This window comes from Nomascus leucogenys, chromosome 6 (assembly GCF_006542625.1).
Source record: "Nomascus leucogenys isolate Asia chromosome 6, Asia_NLE_v1, whole genome shotgun sequence".
Lineage (NCBI taxonomy): Eukaryota > Metazoa > Chordata > Mammalia > Primates > Hylobatidae > Nomascus > Nomascus leucogenys.
Window position 1 is genome coordinate 18,545,987 of NC_044386.1, and position 23,138 is coordinate 18,569,124.

Sequence of the window (23,138 nt, forward strand, 5' to 3'; positions counted from 1 at the left end):
TTCTTTTTTTTTTTTTTTTTTTCAAAATAAAAAAGCTAAAAGTTATTCAAAAATTATTTGTTTGGGGATTTCTCATCACATTTTTTCTCTTAATTATCCACCTTGTGAACTAAACCATATTATTTGTCAGAAACTGATCTAATGTCACTGAACATCTTCTGGTTATTGAATAACATAATTTTATAAAGAGGGAGAAATTTAAAAACACAATGAAGCTAATTCAATACACAAAAAAACCAAACTGCAAAACTCTGACCTATTGAGTCCTTACTCTGGGAATTCAAGGAATGGGGAGAAGCTGTGGGTTGAGGCAAACTAAGGAAAACAGTTAAGAGTGTCTTTTTAAACTTTTCCTGTGCTAGAGAGTGGGATTACTCAACCCAGGGTTGAGCCCATATAACTCTCCACATTGAAATAAAAATCCTGCAAAGTCTGCTGCTGTGCACAAATTCTTTTCATAGTTAAGTTCATTAAAAATGGAAATTTTATTCAGACTTTTTTTTGTTGTGTCTGTTTGTTTGTTTGTTTGAGACAGAGTCTCGCTCTGCCACCCAGGCTGGAGTCCAATGACATGAACTCGGCTCACTGCAACCTCAGCCACCCAGGTTAAAGCAATTCCCCTGCCTCAGTCTCCCGAGTAGCTGGGATTACAGGCGCCCACCACCACACCCGGCTATTTTTGTATATTTAGTAGAGACAGGGTTTCACCATGTTGGTCAGGCTGGTCTCAAACTCCTGACCTCAGGTGATCTGCCTGCTCCAGTCTCCAAAAGTGCTGGGATCACAGGCGTCAGCCATCGTGCCCGGCCCAGAGCTTTTTCAATCCTAAAGTCCAAGGTATTCATTTACGAGCCTGAACTCATTCTGTATCTTCTCTTGTGTGTATCAGAGTAAGAAGCTGGCGCTTTCTTACTCTTCTCTCAGTAACCCAAGATTGAAATTTTATGGTTAATATCGATTTTTCTTTCATCATTTTTCCTCACTATAAGCTTTCAAAGTTTTTGTGACTCTTTCTTCTCAGAAGTCTCCCAAATCCACCCCTTCTCTCCATCACAGTTACCACTGGGTTCATTCATACATCATACTTTCTTACTTAGATTGTCGTAGTTATCCTGTAAGTGGTGTCATTATCTCTGTTCCTGTTCATCTCTCCATCCAGTCCATTCACACTGCTTGTCAATGTGTTATTTCTGAAATTGGAGTTTGATCCTTTTCTGCATAAAATATTTGAGAGCTTCCCCACAGTCTCAGAAGGAAGACATCTTGATCTGATGCCTGTCTAGGTTTCTCACAGAATCATTTGGCTCTTCATGCACTCTGAATTTCAGCAAACTAAACTATATAATCTGGCTTCAAAAGTGCCAACCCATCCACATCTAATCCCCTTCAAACTAGATAGTTTCTATTTATCTGCCCGGAGTTTAGTGGTTTTCCATTCTCTGTGAAGTTGCTTCTGAACTTCTCATCGTAATAAGCTGCCACTCCATTCTGATGTCAAAGAATGCCTTGTCATTCAATACTTCCGTATTATACTATCTTTCCTTTTAAAGGTTTCATCTTTCCAACTTTACTCTCATTGAGGGGAGCAGCCAAATTTCATTCATTTTCATAACTCCAGTAACCATGCACATCTGATTTTTAATAAATATTAAAAAATGAAATATAATTGAAATTGTTATTAATTTCAATAAGGCATATCAAGTAAACAAAAATTTAAAAATCACAAAAATGCGTAAAAATATTAAAATAACATCAGGAGAAAACTTGGCTCAGTGGAATTCTAAAGTGGTCAGTCAAGAGGTCAATATCAAAAATGTGGTTTTTTTGTAAATCTCAATTTAAACAGACAACCTACTATTAAAAGCAAAAATAATAACATTATAAACTGGGTTTTATAAGGTCACATATAATAGGTATGACAAAAATAGAAAAAATGAAAGGGATAGGTAACTTGTAATTATATTGTCATAAAAGCAGAGTATTTGTGAATAAGGAGGCTTGAAGGGTAAAGTAAAAATTAGTAGAAAATGCCACGAAGGAAATAAGCAAAGGAAATAGCCTAGCAAATATAAAGTATCAGATGAGAAGTGGTACAATATTTACTCCAAATATACTTCAATATATTATTTTATTAATGGATATTATTAGCATTTGAATAAACACTAAAATTAATCAAGTGATGCATAACTGAGAAAGTCATAGAGAAATTAAAACAGAATAATGAAAGTATTTGAATAAACCAAGATAAAGCAGAAAGAAACATTAGAAAACAAAAACAGAGGGGACAAAATTAAAAACAATATTGTAGACATCTACCAAGCCTTATAAATCATCATATTATATACAGTTGTATGGAGACTTCAGTAAAAATGGTGGAAAAACAACCTCCAAATTATTTCTTCCATTAAAGCAATGAAAATACTGCCAAAAATTGTAATAAGTAACTTTTTCCAAACTTGGGAAATTGACCAAAATCTTGCAGCATTCCAGGGATGTATAGAAGAAAAATGTATATAAGAAAGAAATGTATATAAGAAAGAAAAATGTCTGAATCTTCACATCTTCAACAATGAGCTCTGAGGTATGTTAATTTGCTCTATTCCCATCCCTCCACCTCCACTGCAGCCTTGAAAACCAAGATCCCCAAAGCAAGGTCAAAATCAGCAGCCTGGTAGCCACCGGAGGAAGCAGAATTGAGCTGGAGTTCCTTCAAGCTACATGCCCCTAAAATTCTAATTATGTGAACTCTGTGATGGTTCCTTGGAAGACCCCACTCTCGAGTTTGTTGTTATTTGATCTGACTCAGAATTTACCTAATGCAAATAGCTTTTACCAAAGAGGTTTTTCAAAAACAATCAGAGGAAATTCTTGAGTAGCAAAGCTACCTGAAATGGTGAATAACAAAACAAACAATAGAACAGCTAAAAAGCTTAAAAGGAAAAGCTGGGGAATTAGAGGTTTATAAGGAACTTTCAAAAGCTCTGACATATTTCAGAAAATCTAGAAGTCACATGCATTTGTAGATTTTGCAAATATCTGGAGAAGTAATTAAAGTTTAGAAAGACATACAAAGAACATAGATCTAACTTCTAGTTAAACTTGGGGTCTTTGCAAGCAGAAATGTATAGCAAAGGTGGAGTTGTAAACTTCCCAGCCAAGTGTTGAAGGTATACCTCAACATATACAACACTGCCCCACAGTAAATATTAGTAAATATATTGGTTCCAGACATTTAGAAATCTCTTTCAAATCATTAGCTCACTGATAATTAAGGCAAGCTGAGACTTCCACAAGCAAACACAACCAGAAATAAAGATTTTACAAAACTATTGCAGAAAACTCATTAAACAAACAACAACAATAACAACAAATGGCAGCAACAACAAACACCATAGAGAGGGGAGAACCTGATTTCCAGATTTGCCACATTATAATATTTATAATAGAAGTATAAAGACAATATCTCATGAAATAGAAAAAAATCAATAACAGAATAAACATTATAAGACACAACTAACATATCTGAAAAAGAAAAGTATAGTAATGGAAATTGAAAACTTACTAGAAGGGCACAACAGATTTAAAAGAAGGCAGAAGAAAGAAACAGCACCATTGACAAGATATCAATTGAGATTATTCAGTCTAATAAACAGAAAGGAAAAAGAATGACAAAAAATTAAACAGCATATAAGACACCACCAAGCCTAAGAACATATGGATAATGGGAGTCACAGAAACAGAGGAGAGAGAAAAGGAGACAGAAAGAACACTTGAAGATCTAAAGCTGCAAAACTTTCTCTATTTAATAAAAAACCATAAATCTACATTCCAGTAGCTCAAGGAACCTCAAGTAACATCAACTAAAAGGGATTCATATGGATACACATTGCTATCAAACACCTAGAAGACAAAACAAAGCCAGAATCCTGAAAGTAGCAAGAGAAAAGAATCTTGTTACCTGCAAGACATTGCCAATAAGATCAACAGCTGATTCTAATAAAAAACCACAGCAGCTAGGAGGGAGCTGGATTATATATTCAACATGCTGAAAGCAAAATACTATCAACTAAAGTTCAATATCTAGCAAACTAGCTGTTAAAAATGATGGAGAAATTACAATGTTCCTAGATAGACAAAAACTGAGAAATTTTTTGCTAGTAGATCTGCCCTCCAAGAAATACTAAAGACAGTTCTATAGGCTGAGAAGTTGTATTCCAACACCTTATAAGCAAAAGTTAACTGGAAGTAAATCAAAAGCCTAAATGTAATAGATAAAATAATAAAACTCTTAAAATGAAACACAAATGTAAATCTTTACAACATTAGAATAAGCAATGCTTTGTAACTATGATGTCAAAAGCATGGGCAAATAAAAATATAGATAAATTATATACATTAAAACTGTTGTGCTTCAAAATGTGCCACCAAAAAAGTGAAAGTACGACTCACAGAGTGGGAGACAATATGTACAAATTATTATATCTGATAAGGATCTGGTATCTAGAATTTATAAATAGCACAACTCAACAATAAGGCAAATAGCCTAATTAAAAAGGAATGCAGAATTTGAGTACACACTTCTCAAAAGAAGATATGTAAACAATAAATAAAGATAAACAACACCATTAGTCATTACAGAAATGTAAATGAAAACCACAATGGGTTGCCACTTCACAGTCATTAGGAGAGCTAAAATTTTTAAAAGACATAAGTATTATAGCAGCATGATTTATAGTCCTTTGGGTATATACCCAGTAATGGGATGGCTTGGTCAAATAGTATTTGTAGTTCTAGATCCCTGAGGAATCGCCACACTGACTTCCACAATGGTTGAACTAGTTTACAGTCCCACCAACAGTGTAAAAGTGTTCCTATTTCTCCACATCCTCTCCAGCACCTGTTGTTTCCTGACTTTTTAATGATGGCCATTCTAACTGGTGTGAGATGGTAAGGACACATGCACACGTATGTTTATTGCGGCACTATTCACAATAGCAAAGAGTTGGAACCAACCCAAATGTCCAACAACGATAGACTGGATTAAGAAAATGTGGCACATATACACCATGGAATACTATGCAGCCATAAAAAATGATGAGTTCATGTCCTTTGTAGGGACATGGATGAAACTGGAAAACGTTATTCTCAGTAAACTATCGCAAGGACAAAAAACCAAACACCGCATGTTCTCACTCATAGGTGGGAATTGAACAATGAGAACTCATGGACACAGGAAGGGGAACATCACACTCCGGGGACTGTTGTGGGGTGGGGGGAGGGGGGAGGGACAGCATTAGGAGATATACCTAATGCTAAATGACGAGTTAATGGGTGCAGCAAAACAACATGGCACATGGATACATATGTAACAAACCTGCACATTGTGCACATGTACCCTAAAACCTAAATAATAATAAAAAAAAAGACATAAGTATTGGCAAGGGTAAGGAAAAACTAAAACATTATACATTGCAGATAGATTGTAAAGTGGTGTAGCCATTTTGATAAGCATTTGTCAATCGCTCAATATATTACACATATATTTTCCCTGAAATTCACTCATAAAGTATGTGAAATTCCAATTAATATAACAATGGACTTTTTAAAGAAATTGACAAGCTAATTCTAAAAGACACATGAAAATGGAAATGACCTATAATTGTCAAATAGTTTGAAAAAAAATAATCAGCAGATTAACAGTACTTGATTTCAGGTCTCACAAGAAAATTACATTAGTATAAAATATAGACATGCAGATTAAAGGGACAGATTAGAGAGTCCAAAAATGTATCCCCACACATGTAACTATAACTTGAATTTTAACATAGTTTTCTAATGTAATTTAAAATTTAATTTAATGTGACAATATAATTTAACAGAAACAAAGAGATTATTCTATCCCCAGAATTCTAATGGTAGTATGCCAGCTAAGAAAACTATTCAGTTGCAAATCCATCCAAACTTTCCATGCCAAAAAAAAAAAAAAAGAAAGAAAGAAAAGGAAGACCAAGACAGACTGCAGAAAAAAAAGTCCATAGAGTGTAGTCATGAAAATTATTCCTAGGCCTTGAGCCCTAATCAGTGAACTTCTAATATTTCTCTGGCCGAATTTCAGAATTGCTATGTAGTCTTTTGTGTCTGCCATTTTGCTGTTTTTGAAAAGGAATAGCTGTATTCATTTTTCTATGCTTGTCCCAGCATTGCATTTTGTATTGTGGGGGGCAAATAACATTTCTTTGTAGCTTCACAGAACTACAGATGAAGAGAAACTATATACAAGGACATGTGCTTAAATATCTAGAATTTATAAATAGCACAACTCAACAAAAAGGCAATTAGTCCAATTAAAAATGGACCCATCAACACCTGGGCTTGAAATAGATGACGAGATTCTGGACTTTGAGATAACACTATAATGGGATGATACTTTTGGGGTACATGGGTGAAGAGAAGTGTATTTTTTGAGAGAAACATGAATCACTGAGGTGTCAGAGGGCAGGCTCTGGTAGGCAGCTATTGGAATTACCTCTAATGTGTACTGTCTCCTGTCATTTACACCCTTGTGTAATGTCGTCTTTTTGAGTTTGGGTGGGACATAGTGACTCCTTGTAATAAGATAAAAGTGATGGATGTCACTTTGAAATATAGGTTATAAAATGATATTGGCTTCTGTCATGCTTACTCCCTCTTATCATCTATCACTCTTTGTTGCTCTCTATCTTGGAGCCCTCACTCAGGGCAGAAAGCTGCCATGCATGAGAAGCCCTAAGGAGAGGCTCACGTGGCAAGAAAACTGATGACTCCAGCCCACAGCCAACATGAACCTGAGGCCTGTCCAGAGACGCAGGGGTATCTTGGAAGGAGATTTTCCACAAAATTTTGTCTTGAAATGATTGCAATCCCAGCTAACACCTTGATCACAGCCGTGAGAGTTCCTGAAACAGAGGCACTCAGCTAAGCCATGACTGAATTCCTGACTCACAGAAACTGTGAGATAAGGAATGTTTGTTGTTTTAAGCCACTGAGTATTGGAGAAATAATAAATTCACTAGTGAGGCGTTAGGATGTATCTCAAAATAGTATGCTGAATTAAGTAAGCTGAACTCAAAAAAGCACATCGACTTTGGTTCCATTTGTATACATTTATAGGCCAAACAAAACTAAGCTGTAGTTAGAGAAATCAAATAGGCAGTTGTCGGGGCAGGAGTGTACCAATTAACTGCAATATATTCTTTACTTCATTTGGGACAGTTTATAAAGTTTTCAAATGTCTCCACATTATACACTTATTAACGCAAAATGTACCTCTACAAAATCAAGATGAAGAAATTTACATTCAAAAAAGGATTATGATATTTTTATAGCTTACTGATAGAGAAATGTGCAAATTATTTTCCATTCTATATGTTTTTGGGAACCACTGACAGAATTTTTCTCGAAGATGATCGAACACTTTTTACTCTCCTGTCCTTACAAAATAATTAATATCCCAAACAAACTTCAGAACCTGATTGTCACTCTTTTTCCTACCCATCCCCCGAAATACTTATTTTGCATTTACAATATTACTGTCTCCTCAAAAATGTCTATGTCTTCATCTACAGAACTTGTCAATATGTTACTTTGCATGGAGAATAGGCTTTGCTGATGTGAATAATTTAAGGAGAGTTAATCTGGATTATCCAGATATGCCCAATAAAATCCCAAGAGTTGTTATAAGAGAAAAGGGGAGGCAGGAGAGTCAGAAGAAACCTGTGAAGGCATAAGCAGGTGTCAGTGAGAGAGAGAGAGAGAGGGAGAGAGAGGGAGAGTTGAAGATGCTGTACTACTTGCCATAAAGCTTGAAGAATGAGTTACAAGGCAAGGAATTCAGGCTTCCAAAAGCTGAAAAGAAACAGAATCTCCCTTAAGAGTCTCCAAAAGAAACTCAGCCCTGTCCACACCTTGATTTTAGAAATTGTGACGTCCAGAACCGTCAGATGATAACATTATGTTGTTTTAACTGTGTCAGATATCCTGCTAAAACATTAACATCGTTTTAGTACCACTTTGAAGTATTATTATACTCGTATTTTTAAGTTAAGAAACTGAATCTTATTGTTGTCAGTAAATTTGTCCAAGATTACAAAGCTGCTAAGTAATAGAATGTAGATTTGAATCCTGCTAACGTCAGAGCCTGGGCTCTTATAATTTAGCCAAATAACATTATTGTGTATGCACAGACATAATTACTGAAAAGTCTAAATGTACAAAACTGCAAATACATTTTTGCATCTTCTGCATTGGTTATATATTAAATGACCAAAATTAAGATTCAACATTATGTATATGTCCCTTCTTAAGTAAACATCAATAATTAAGAGCTGGTGAATTATTGTGTGATATTTATAAGTGTCTTATATTTATCTTCTGATATTCATATTCACAATGTTTCTGATATAATTTTATATTGATATTACCTGCATACATAATCATAGGATAAATAAAGGGATTCTTATCTCTGTTTCATATTTTAGCAGCTATATAGTGAACAGTTACTAAGAACCAACTAACTGCAAATACTATTTAGGACTATACCATATAAAAATACGTGGAAATCCAAAGACAAATAGAATATCATTCAGAACAAGATCAGATCAGAAGTCTGAAAAGGTAAGTAGAGCTCAGTGCCTTGAATGGCATGCTTTGTAGTTTAAAGTTTTTATTTAAAAAAGATATATCCATGCAATTATTTTAATCTAAAAAGAGAGATGAAAAGAGAGCGAAATAGCAGAAGCAAAATTGAAGTTTAGAAAGGTAAAACAAATTGTAATTTGACTTACAAGGGGCAAGCCTGGAGAAAACCTCACGGTTCAGAGGAGACTCTGAAGAAAGGTGAATCCCATTCAGGAGCACATTAAAGAGACAATAAATAGGCATTTTATTTAAGAAATTAGAAACATTGATTTTAGGACATAAGGAAGTAGTTCAGTCAAGGAAGTATCAAGAATGGCAATTTGTTTACCATCTGAGAGACTGAGGAGGTGATATCTTTTATAGGTTAAAAGTAATATAGGAGACACTAAAATGTAGGTGAGAGTTCAAAAATAGAAAATGATATAAATATAATGATAGTTGGGGAAAACTGAGTTTTGAGCTACCTGTAAATTCAGTGGATGTGTGCAGTTGACAGATAAATGAGACATCAGAAAATAAAAGACATGAACTATAAAACCTAAAAGGATTCCTATATTGTAGTTAAAGTTAAAAAAACAACAGGTGGGAACACCAAGAACACATTTAAAAACTTGGAATCATAAACATTTATGAAAAGAGAAGATAAACATGCACACACACACCTACGAAAAGGAAAGAATGGGAGAAACAAAGAAGCACCTTCTGGAGAATTCTGAGGGATTACTATTTCTCTATATAGCTAGGTCCAGGGTATTAATCACTTTTGGACATATTACTGGTCTTTGAGGTGTACTCCAAAATAACATGGGTTTGGTGCACTGAAGAGGTGATGAAAAAGCTAACATAAATAAACACCTACATTTTAGAGCTCAGAAGCTAGGGCTCACAAATTTTGGAGCCTGGGCAGAAATACCTGGGTGGCAGGGTGACAACTATTATGGACTGAATATTTGTGTCCCCTTAAAAATTATATTAAGGGGGGCTGGGCATGGTGGCTCATGCCTGTAGTCCCAGCTATTCAGAAGGCAGAGGCAGGAGGATAACTTGAGCCCTAGAGGTGGAGGCTGAAGTGAGTGTAACCGCACCACTGCACTCCAGCCTGGGCAAAAAAGTGAAACCTTGTCTAAAACAAACAAACAAAAAATCATATTAAGTGGAAATACTGATATTAGGTAGAAATGGAGCCCTAAAGGATGGGATAAGCACGCTTATGAAAGGGACCCCAGTCTGGGCACAGTGGCTCACACCTGTAATCTCAGCACTTTGGGAGGCCTAGGTGGGTAGATCACCTGAGGTCAGGAATTCGAGACCAGCCTGACCAATATGGTGAAACCCCATCTCCACTAAAAATACAAAAATTACCCGTGCGTGGTGGTGTGTACCTGTAGTCCCAGCTACTAGGTAGGCTGAGACAGGAGAATTGAGATGGAGTTGCAGGAGCCAAGATCGCGCTGTTGCACCACAGCCTGGGTGACAGAGCAAGACTCTGTTTCAAAAAAAAAAAAAGACAGACTGCCATGGGAGAGTATACAAGTGTAAGTTGGCAGTCTACAATTCAGAAAAGGACCTACAACAGAACCCAATGGACCATGCAATACCCTGATGTTGGACTTTCAACCTCCAGAACTATGAGAAATATTTTTTGTTGTTGATAAACCACCCAGTCTATGGTACTTTGTTATAAGAGCCCAAATTGACCAAGAGAGGAACCCAGAACCAAAGCTGAAGAAGCTGGAAGTCCCAGCAGGGGCAGCAGTGAATGGGAAAAGCAAATAGCCAGTGGAGGCAATGTACCAGATTGGAAAAGCAGGTGGTTTTCCATGACAAGCCACGGTGAAGATGAGGATGCTTGGAATGTTTACGCTACTAGCTCGCTACCAACATTGGAGAAAGAGTTGAGTGAAGGTAGTCCAGATACAGGAACATGTCCTTTACCAGCTGTCTTAGGCCATTCTTGCATTGCTATAAAGAAATACCTGAGATGGGGTAATTTATAGCAAAAGATATTTAATTGGCTCCCAGTTCCACAGGCTGTACAGGAAGCATAGAGGAATCTGCTTCTGTGGATGTGTAATCTGCTTCTGTGGATGCAGAATCTGTTTCTGTGGATGCGGAATCTGCTTCTGCGGATGCCTCAAGAGGCTTACAGTTACAGCGGAAGGTGAGGCAGCAGCAGACACCTCACATAGTAAAAGCAGGAGCAAGAGAAAGAGAGTAGGGGGGAGATGCCCCACACTTTTAAATGACCAGATCTCGGGAGAACTCACTATCAGTAAGACGGCACTACGCCATGAGGGATCTGCCCTGTGATCCAAACACCACCTACCCGCACCACTTCCATCACTGAGGATTACAATTCAACATGATATTTAGACGGAGACAAATATTCAAACTATATCAGTAGCTGAGGCAGATGTACATCAGCGATATAAGATAAATAAGGCCCACAGGAATACTACATATGAAAATTAAGGCTGTCTTCACAATAAAACAGATTAGACACACATGAAAAGGAAGGCCATGATAAGGGAGAATGAAGTTGAGAACTCATAAGTAAGCTAGGGTTCACAAATTTTGGAGCATGGGCAGGAATATCTGGATGGGAGGATGGCAATTATTATGATAAGGGGAAACGAAGTTGAGAAACCACTGATTTTGATCACCAAAAATGCAGATGTACAATAAAACTAAAGAGAATTATACTGTACAGAAAATTATCAGAGAAATAATGGATGCAATTAACAAGATGCTCAAACAATAGGAAACCATCAAGAATGAGCCGAAATTTGAAAAAAATTCTATCTGGGAATAATAAACATTAAGGGGATCAAAATTTTAGTGAATGGATTAAACAGCAAATTTGACACAATAAAGAAAATTAGAGTAAACAAACATTATGGTCATAATTGTTAGGATCAAAGGACAAATGCAGGTTTTCTTTTCTACCTACTGAAAAGGTTTCTTACTTTGGGCAGCCACTACAACATTATATTTCAGATTTTAAGAGACACATTCTTTATTCAAGGAGGACAATTGGCAAGAGTGGGAATACAGGAAGAGATGCAAAGCATAACGGTCTGTTTAATTCTTTATGCAAATTATGTATTTACAGGCACTCAATATTGAAGAAAGAAGGAGGAAGGGGATGGAAAGAAAGAGGGATGAATGTAGGGAGGCAGTAAAAGAGAAGAAAATAAATTCATACAGGGAGCAATGATAGTACTATGATCACATTAAAATGGGAGGAAAAAGGGGGTAATGACAGTGTCATACATTGTCAGTGGGTTGTCTTAGAAAATGAGTAGATATAAAACCATTGGATTTTATTAACAAAAGTAAGCCCACAGACTTCTTTTATTCAAATGACTGTTATATACATTTCTTTTTAGTTGAGTGGCACCACAGTGAAATAAGACTATATAAGTGGGAGCTTTGGAGTGTGATATCTTTGTAACACTGAACAATGTAAATGTTCTATAAGTTTTGGTTTTCTCATTTGAAAAGTAGAAATAATAAGCACTAATAGTCAAAGTAGTAATACGGATAAAATGAAATGCCAATAAATCACTCATCATTATGTCCAGTAACAAAAACAAGTGTTTTACAATGAAATATTACACAACATAATCCTTGAATCTCATATGTTTTTATACAAGTGTTGAGAAAGAAAATGCAAATATATGGCTAACACCTGTAATCTCAGCACTTTGGGAGGCTGAGGTGGGTGGATCAATTGAGGTCAGGAGTTCAAGACCAGCCTGTCCAACATGGTAAAACCCCATCTCTACTAAAAATACAAAAATTAGCCAGGCGTGATGGCACATGCCTGTAATCCCAGCTATGCAGGAGCCTGAGGCAGGAGAATTGCTTGAACCCGGGAGGCAGAGGTTGCAGTGAGCCGAGATCCCGTCATTCCACTCCAGCCTGGGCAACAAGAGTGAAACTCTGTCTCAAAAATAAAAGAAAAAAGAAAATGCAAATACAAAGCAAAGACAAGTTTATGTGTATTCCTGAATTTTGTTTGTCTCTCTCTCTCCTCAATGCATGTTAACAATGACACAAGATAACAGATGGAAGGCAATCCAGTTTGGGTAGGTTAGCAGTTATACATAGAGCTCAGATGGATTGTTATGCCAGTACAGCAAACTGTCTAAATAATCCAGACAACCAACAGAAGAAAGATTCACACGGGTTGGCCGGCCACACTGTGCTTGTGAAGAATCAGGCACTAAGTTTGAAAGAGAATTAGGGCCTAAATTGTTGGCATTCTTGCAGATGAATTAGAACAAACTAGCCTTGAGATGAAAGTTCCATTTATCCTTGATCAAAGAAGAAGTAGGTAAAGAATTGCCAAATAAATATCTTACAGCCTTAAGGTGTCATGGAGATTGATCTTAAGTTTCTCCGAGATTTTCAAAGTAAGCTAGTTTTATATCTGAAATTTTTCAGAATGCCTGGATGCTTTTATGAAGATTATTTGAGAAAATAATTAAAATTACTAAAATGAATAGAACTTTTGCCAGACAGATCAGGAGAAACAAAGAACAGAAATTATGACTATTAGGAATGGGAGAAAGAGAAGATCATTAAATTTCTATAAGTAGTAAAAAGGCAATAAGAGAATAATATGAATAGCTTTATGCTAATACATTCAACAAATCAGATGAATCAAATTCCTTGAAAGATCCAAATTACTAAATTTTAATCAAGAAGAAAAAGATAACCTGAATAGCCCTGTATGTATTAAGAAATCAATTTATAGTTTAAACATTCCCCCACAAAAATCTCAATAGACACAAAACACCTTTGCCAAACCCAACTCCATTTGTTACAAAAACTACAAAGTAGAAACAAAATGGAACATAATTAACCTGAAAAAGAGCATCTATGAAAAAACTACACTGAACCTACATGATTAAATATGGGAGACTGAACTTCCCACCTCCCCCCCCCCACCAATATCTGAAACACAACAAAGATATCTGCTTTCACCTCTTGTATTTCATATTTTGATGGAAGTTTTAGCCAAGAAACTAAAACAAAAGATGAATTAACAGTGTCTTTATCAGACAAGAAGAAACAGAACTACCTGAATTCACAAATACTAGTGCCTATGTAAAAATTGTATTCAATCTACAAAAATACTACAAGAACTTATAAATGACCTTAGCCAGATGATGGAATACACGATCAAGATGAAAAATGATTTTATCTCTGTATCCTAGTAACAAATAAAATTAGAAAGATAGACATACTACATAAATAATCTCTGGTTTTCCTCTTTACTAGCCTTAAAACAAGACTCAGGAAACTGTCACCATGTGGTACGGACTCTTGTTATTGTGCAAAGTCAAACTAATGAATAATTTTGGATGGAGACCCAAAAAATACAGTGGACACCACAAAACCATAATAAAAAAAATGTAAGCCTTTCCTTGTTCCTTCATGAACTGGATAGCCAATAGGAGCCCATGTCCTCATGCTGATCTCTCATCCCTGGACAGGAGAATGTGATGAAATTTAGCCTAGCTCTGCAGCTCCTGTTTCCTTTTTCTACACGTATTATGCTCAGATACCTCCTCCTTGCACTGGATCTGAGGCTGGCTTCGTTTACTGGCCAGGAAGGATATTCAAAACTCTCTTTCACAAATTATGTCTCTGCACACACACAAGATTTCATCCACTTGGCTAGGAATAAAATACAATTTGCATTATATAAAATAAGTTTAATAATATATGTGAGAATACTTTAACAATTTTTATATTAATACATGAGGTAGATACTATGCCATTTAATAGAGGGAAAACTGAGACTATGGAAAGATCAATAATCTGATCGAGGTAGGATAACAAATTAATAGCAGAGAGAGACTCACATTGAGGATTCTACAACGCATGCATCTATATATTAATTTTATAGAATAATCACTGAAGATAAGTTGAATAATGTCCCAGATTAACTATTGCAACACTGTAAATTGGTTTTATCTTTTATTTTTTCTAATGAAGAAACCTAATAGTGGAGACATTAAGAAAATTGAGTTAGTTTATTGTTTTAAGTGGAGAATAAATTATTGTAACAAATAGACAATAAAATACAATTGAAGCTGAATTCTTTTTCTCATTATAGAGCAGTGGTAAGCAATCTATTGTTACCAAGGCATATCTGCCATCCTCAATTCATGGCTTCCATGTTTGGATGTAAGACTTTCTTTCCTGATTTTGCTCTGTTCCAGCCAAGAGGGAGAAAAAGAAACACATACAAAGTGGAAGGAATTCAGAATTTGCCACAGTTTTTTTCTTAATGTCCTGTACTGAAGTTGCACATCTTACTTACACCAACATCCCAGTGGGTAAAATTTGGTCATGGTTATACACGGCTACATAGAAGGTTGCATAGGGCTTCTTTACAGACAAGTGTGTAGAAGACGCTATTACTAAAATGTTCAACAGTTGGCAATGAGACTTTGGGTACAATTAGCAGTCTCTCATCAGGGTCATTAGCCCGTAACAAGTGGCTCATATTTGAACCCATGTTCATTTGGCCTCAAAATAAGACACAGACTAACAAGTTTAGTCCATTTTATGTGAATAATATATCAATTAATGCATGCTTCCATATAACAATGTGAATTTTAAAATTATATATCATGCTAAGAATTCAGGCATTCTTGGCAAGTATGTAGGAAGGGCCTGTTATTGTTATTCCTTATGTAACCTTCTTAGCTTAATGTACCCTTCATTATAACCTTCTTTGAATAGGGCAGTATCTGTTTATTCCATATAGTGAGCTCCATCCACAGAAGAGTGCATAACTTCAACTGAAGTCATTCATGTCTTTATACACCACCTCCACCTTCACAAATACAGAAAGTATTCATCATTTAACTAAACATGGTTATGGATACAAACTTACCTGCTGTATTAGATCTTGAACCTAACTGTATAAATCTAATTGTCTATGTATTTCCTTGTCAATAAGAGACAGCAAAGAGTCCTTATTATGCTAGTATTTTTCCTGACACCATTTTTCCATTCTTTGTAAATCAGCATCTCACTTACTTTCACATGTTAATTTTATGTTTTGATTTTATCAATAAATTGTATCCTACTGTTACTTTCTTCTACATTATTGTTCACAAAATATTTAAATATATCTGTTTAGTCTAAATTAGGAACAAAAAAGGACAAGAAAAAAATATTTTGGAAATCCTTTACACTGCTTCTAGATACTTCTTTTTCCCCCTTGGTTATCTAATCTCCCAAACAGCAGAACATCACAGCCTGGTTCATGTTGATTCTTTTTTCATGTCTGCTTCAAAATCTTCCCTGAGAGCAAAATGATTTTCCATTACCAGCTGCAAATTTACTAGAGACAAAATGTATTTATATTTTCCTCTACTTTTATTATAATTTTTTCCCTTCTTTAACTTTTGTATATGGCCACAATTTTCAGATTTTTAATAATGCCTCCTTACTTTCAAGTCAGATTTTCTATTGGCTTTGGACAAAGGTTTGGTAATGGAAACTGTTATAACACTAAGAAAGGAGTTTATACTTCGTAGCAAAGAATAATGCCACAGGTGATCAAATAAGGCCTGCTGAAGTGGTTTCCTATAGAATAATATGAAATTAAATACAGCAAGTCAAATATTTAAAATGCCTGTAGAAGCAAAGAAAAACTCACAAATAAATGTGTTATTCCAATGAATCTAATATGAGTAAGGCTAGATTTATTTCTATAACCAATTTAAAACTACAATTAAAATTTTGTTCACTAATATTTTTCACAATATTAATTATGGCTAAATATAGGCCCATAGTTCAAAAGTAAATGATGTATCATTCATTAGCTTACATAAAGTGAATATTGTTATTGCAAAGAAAAAAGTAGTAAATTATTTGCAATCATCAAAGATGAATGCAATTACAAGAGTATTGACATTTTTAATTTCCTCAATTCCTGTGTGAAATAAAATCACAGCGAAAAAAATACTCATTTAAAATTTACATGTAAGTACAAAAAAATATGTACCACTAGCCCTACAAAAGACATTAGAAAATGGAAATATGTGTATGACCTAAAAGTGTACTCCTTTAAGGATTAATTATAATCATAACAAAAGAGAAAATAACAAAGAGCAGGTGTAAGCAGTATTGAAATTTTCCCAAAACCAGGCACTATGTAAGAGTCAAAATTATTGAGGAATAAGTTCTAACTAATCTTGTGGGGTTTTTTTTATTATATAAAACTATATTTTACTGAAACCACTTTAATAGGTTTTATTACTGAGTAAAGGATGATTATTAAATGATTTGGTATTTTCATATTTTTTTTCTTTCTCAACATTAGAGTTTCTAGCATACAAATTAAACACTCACAATAGTCTGAGTCCAGAGAGAAATTCAGGTGAAAATGGAAAACACGATAATAACGGAGAAGGGAAGATTGGTGGCAGTCCCTTGTCTTGACTGAAAAGTGAGAGAAAACATTAAGTTTTTGACATCCGTAATTTTTGGATAATTTCTGCTGTGTCAAAGGCATCCTTAATTAACATATACAGATATCGTATTTCTACTATCCAGTAAATCAGTTTCCTCTTTGGCTTTATAATCATTTATTTTCTGGAAAGAAAAATATATGTTCTGGCCAAAAAATCTATTTTCAATTTAAGTGTTAGGCTAACATGAGATATAATAGGGACATATGGACACAAAAAGAAAAAAAAAGCAAACACACCTGTATTAATTTGTTTTCACACTTTTATACAGTACTGCCAGAGACTGGGTGATTTATAAAGGAAAGATGTTTAATTGACTCACAGTTCCACATGTCTGGGGAGGCCTCAGGAAACTTACAATCATGGTGGAAGGCACCTCTTCACAGGGTGGCAGGAGAGAGAATGAGTGCAAGCAGGGGAAATGCCAGACACTTAGAAAACCATCAGATCTCCTGAGACCCACTCATTAACATGAGGCGAGTGTGGGAGAAAACAGCCCCATGATTCAATTACCTCCACCTGGTTCCGCCCTTGACATGTGGGGATTATGGAGATTACAATTCACAGTGAGATTTGCATGGGGACACAGAGCCAAACCATATCACACTTTTCCACAGAGATGAGTAAGGCAAAAGGGATTTTCCTGTGTGGTGTAGTGTGGCTTGGTGGATTGTGATGTGGAGGAAAGCAAATTCAAATGTATGTAATGAAAAGATGTATACTTAAGGAAAAATTAGTCTACAATGGAGGCAGGGCAGCACGACGGTGATTGGGAGCCTAATTTTGGTGGCAGAATTTCTCCATTTACATGAGCGCACTTAGATTCATTTATGCTGTGATTTGGAATGAGTTGCTTAGACTCTCTGATTTGTCTCCTGCACTGTAAAATGAGAAGATAGCAATACTCCCTAATTCTTAGGTATACTTGGCCAAATTCTACTGCTCATGATGTAAATGTTTCTTCTTGTTTTGATAAAAACTCTGCATGGAGAAGACATTCTAAATCTTTCTACAACTTAAGACATTACTCAGTATATCAGAAAAGCTAATGAGGACTAGATTTTTATTTTGTGTGGCCTACACAAAGCAATAATATATCAATATTTGTGGATATAAAGTATTTGATTTCACCAAATGTCTCTCCACCCATGGGAGAAGTTTAATACTTTGTGTAGTGTGAGACTTTGAAATATGACATCTGTTTCACAGATGTAAAATGTATTTGAATGAAAGTTCTTTGCTGCTCTAAGCTGCATTAACTTTGTTTCTGCCTAATTAACATGAACAAATCCTGATAAAGCCTTTTTGCTGGTCCATGTGTCACAATTAGAAATTAATCTGCTGCATTATTATGTAACACGAGGCAGGATACAGCAGTGGAAAGAACATGAACTTGAGATTGTGATAGGCTTCTTTTCACATCCCAGTTCCACCAAATATTAATAAGGTACAATTAGATAAGAAGTCTCTTAACCTCTCTGAAATGGGTTCTACAGAGAGCTGTGGATGTGGAAAGAATGGATCAAACAGAATAAAATAAGGAAGGACATAAATTAACATTTATAAATGTCATGTATTTCCATTTTAATATATTAGATTTTTCTGCTTTCAAAGCATCAAAAGTGATAAAAATATGCCTGACAGGATTTTAAATAACTGCATCTCATAGTCACCTGAGCACACCAGTGATTGCTCTTATATTCTAAACTTATTTCAACAAGAAATTCCTGGATGATAAAGCCAAACATTCCTTCTCTCAAGGAAAGCTCTGTCACCACATGGGGACATATGTGGTTTGTAGTTTCTACCCTTTTCCCTCCCTACATTTTTTAAGGAACAATTTGTGTCTTTCGTTGGGGCTTGCTATGAGGTGGAGTCTCATCGCCATGTGTTATGATTATCCTGCAACATTAATACAATGTCTGATATTGAGTACTAACTATTAATTCTCATTTATATTCTATAAGACAAGAAAACATTTACTGTAGGAACGTGGGACTCATACAAACTCTTCATCAGTAGTAGTGGCTACTACACATTTTAAATTACATTACCAACATTAAAATGCCCTGTATTATTTACTGAATGCCTACTCTGTACCTGATACATTCCTCTGCCCTTTATATACAAAAATCCCATAGGTAGATATTATTTTCTTCATTTTATAGATGAGTAAAAACATTTTATTTTAAAATTTTGTACAAAAAAGTAAATCCATTTCTTCATTCCATAATTCATTTAATACATTTTAGTTATATGCCATGTGCAAAAAACTGGACAACTTTTTGAGCAAAATTGTGTTTTTAGAAATGTATAGCCTATGTTTTTTAAAGATTACAATATAGTTAAATGAATAAAAATATACACAAAAATAAGAAGAGGGAAACATTCAAACGGTTTATGAGTATGTTCAAAACTTGTAGAACAGATGATAACTTGGAAACATCTAGAAAAGTTAGATTCTTATGTTCTAGAAAACAAGAAATCCTCTTACCATGATCTGGCAAAGTAACTCTTTCTACAACTTGAAATTTTTAGTTAACACTATCTTTCCGATATTGGTCATGTTGAGACATGAAAATTAGACTCTTGGATATGATCTTTGCTATAACAAGACTATTATGTAACATTCTATTACACAGGCATGCCACTTTTTTTAAAATTCCATCTCCTTTTCTTTGATTGTTTCAATTTTTTGGCTATAAAACAATGCTTGAAATTTTTTATGCATTCATTCTTGTGCACATGTGATTTTTTTCTTACAAGTACATTATAGAACATGAGAATCTATAACTTTATTAAATACTGCAAAATTCCACATTTAAAACCTAGCAAAGTAATCTTACTTCATTTTTTAGAGCTTGCAAATATTCACAATGTATCCTATAATTCAGTGGTAAATATGAAAAAGAACGTCAAGGACTTCAGAGAGGTTGTAGTTTCACACACATCTCCCCAACCACCATGGCCACCACCCATTTAATAAATGTGACTTATTTTCTTCAGTTTTTAACTAAGTCTTTCACTTTACTGTTCCCCTGTAGTACCTTTCCCTTCATCAGAATACCAATCCATTTCTTCAGCTGTTACAGATTTAAGCTATACACTGTATAAAGGTATAAAAAGGTAGATGTTAAACTGTGAAATTAATGCGCTCAAAAATGAAAGATCTCAGCAAAGTTAGAGTCCAAGCGGGGCGGGTGTAGCTTCTGTCAATAACTTTCAATGCAGACTTAGATTAGCTGATTCTGCACAGCCTCTCTAACCTAATTTTGCCTCAATTCACATTTCTCTAATCAGAGTCCAGCCTCTGGGCTTTTTAACTTTCTATTTCATATGCCTGCATTGCCCTCATGGCAGATATGTGCTTGGCTCCTTCCCTTCAAATCTCTGTGTAAAGATCATGTATTAGCGGATTCTTCTCTGAACATCATATTAAAAATAGCATCTCTGGTTCCAGAAGCACATATCCCTCTCCCTTGCTTAATATTTTCCACATATGTTATCATTTTTTGTTATACTATATGCTGCTTTTTATTTGTTTCTTATCTGTTTCCTATTGGAATATAAGTTTCCTAAAGATATCCTGTATTTTCTTTACTGCTATAGAAAGTATAAACTAAAAATGAAATCCCAAGCCCCCCAGCCAACTGAATGGATCCTTTCTTGATCAACAGGATCCCAGAGTAACCTAAAAAACTAAATTCCAGGCCACAAAGGAAAAGGAAATCAGACACATCTCTTTATATCCCCTTTTTTTGGGAGTTCAGGCACAACTGACCCATATTAACATGAAAACAGAGATCATAAGACTGACAAGAGAGACTCTTTATGGCAATATGATACCAAATTCCAACCTGACTCTGGTATGACATCACATGATAGATAGAAGACACTGAAGGAAATACAGATATTTTATCCCAAAATATATTTCTTTGATATATTTTTAAATGACCTTGCAAAGCCATCCTTTATGGGGGAAATTTGCATCTGTGGAGAATCTTCATTAATACAGCAGGCCTTTCTTGGATCTAGGAGAGACTAACTAGGAGTCTGACACCTTTTAAAATCTAAAAAGACACATTTACCGTCTATTCTCTCTGAAGCCTGCTACCTGGAGGCTTCATCTACATAAGAAGAACCTTGGCTTCCACAACCCACCTTATCTTACCTCAAGCAATTTTTTTCTACCGACTTCAAGTCTTTACATAAATCTTAACTCATTCAACCATCAATGAGAAAATCTTAGAATCCACCAATGACCTGTAAGCTTCTGTCCCCCAGTCCTAGAGCTTGGAGATGTCATGCCTTTTTTCTTCCTCTCTGTAATATATAAAACCAAACTGTAACCCAACCACCTCAGGCACACATTCTCAGGACTTCTTGAGACTATTCCTGGGGTACATAGTCACTCATATTGGCTGAACATAAACCTCTTTAAATATTTTACAGAGTTTGAGTTTTTAGTCTACAAAAGAATGGTATCTGTCACAGAATATGAAATAATAAATATTTGTTAAATGAATACATGTCTCTAGCTTTCAGGACTGAGCCATCACATAATATTTTTCAGGTTGAGAGGTATAAAGCTAATTACACAATTAGTACACTGCCCAGCACATAGTAGCCACTCAATGTATGCACCTGTAGGCCAGGCGCGGTGGCTCACGCCTGTAACCCCAGCACTTTGGGAGGCCGAGGCGGGTGGATCACCCGAGGTTGGGAGTTTGAGATCAGCCTAACCAATATGGAGAAACCCCGTCTCTACAAAAAATACAATAAATTAGCTGGGCATGGTGGTGCATGCCTATAATTCCAGCTACTCGGGAGGCTAAGGCAGGAGAATAGCTTGAACTCACGAGGCAGAGGTTGCAGTAAGCTGAGATCATGCCATTGCACTCCAGCCTGAGCAACAAGAGCAAAACTCTGTCTCAAAAAAAAAAATATATATATATATATATATATATATACACATATATATGCATCTGTAAAATGCAGAATAAAATAGGTAGATCATAGAGGTTTCATGAAGATTAAATGAGTTGACATATAAAATAAAATGTATATAATATATAAAAACACTTATCTTAGGCTGTAGTAGATGCTGAATAAATGGTAGTTATTGTTAAAATCTTGAAAGACTAAAACTAATTTAATTTACATGTTCAGTAAATGTTTATTAAGTTGAATGACTGATTAAAGAGAGACAAGGGAAGTGATGGTAAAAATAAAATTAGGCCAACTATTGAACTTTGAAGTAGCAGTAGGAGTGCAGTAATGAGACATATTTCTGAAATGGTACAAAAGGTGATTTACAAATTATTATTTCATTTTATTTCTGAATTTTAAAAACATTCCTACAATGAATACATATATTACTCATGATATAAAAATGAATAGCATGAATAGAAATCTTTATATTGTAGCATGCCATCACTAACATAGTTCTCACATTTATATTCAGCAATAATGAATAATTGTATATTTAAGTCCAGAAACTCAGCAATAATGCCTCTCAATTTCTGGTTTTGTACTTCAGTAAAGTCCAATAACTCAACAATAATGAATATTCAACTTTTTTACTTCTAAAAGCAGTACACCCCAAACTTGCTATTTGATATGTTAGTTTATTTTGTATTTGGTTTTAGAGAAATAAAGTAATTGCTTCACCTCCATTTTTAGGCTAAACTACTGAAGTGAAAATATTTTCTAATTTGTTAATGAGCTTTAAGGCTGCTATTCCAATATGGATAAATCAGCTCTACAAATATTGACCTATATCTTCAATCAGCTTCCTTGAATATACAGAGTACTAGACCTAAAAGATAAAAATAATATCATAGAATAGGCTTTCACTAGCTCTAAAGTATCATTCTTCAATGTTTCTGATAATATATATTTGAACTCTAATTCTTCCATGTTCTCACCACACTCTTCATTGACATGACACTTAACCACAGA

The 23,138-nt window shown here is 35.1% G+C and overlaps 1 protein-coding gene across 8 annotated transcripts in view; it reads right to left on the minus strand.

The window, feature by feature from the left end:
• Positions 1–23,138, minus strand: part of CDH18 (cadherin 18) — a 1,074,788-nt gene that overhangs the window by 288,342 nt on the left and 763,308 nt on the right. The gene's annotated exons all lie outside the window — the stretch shown is intronic.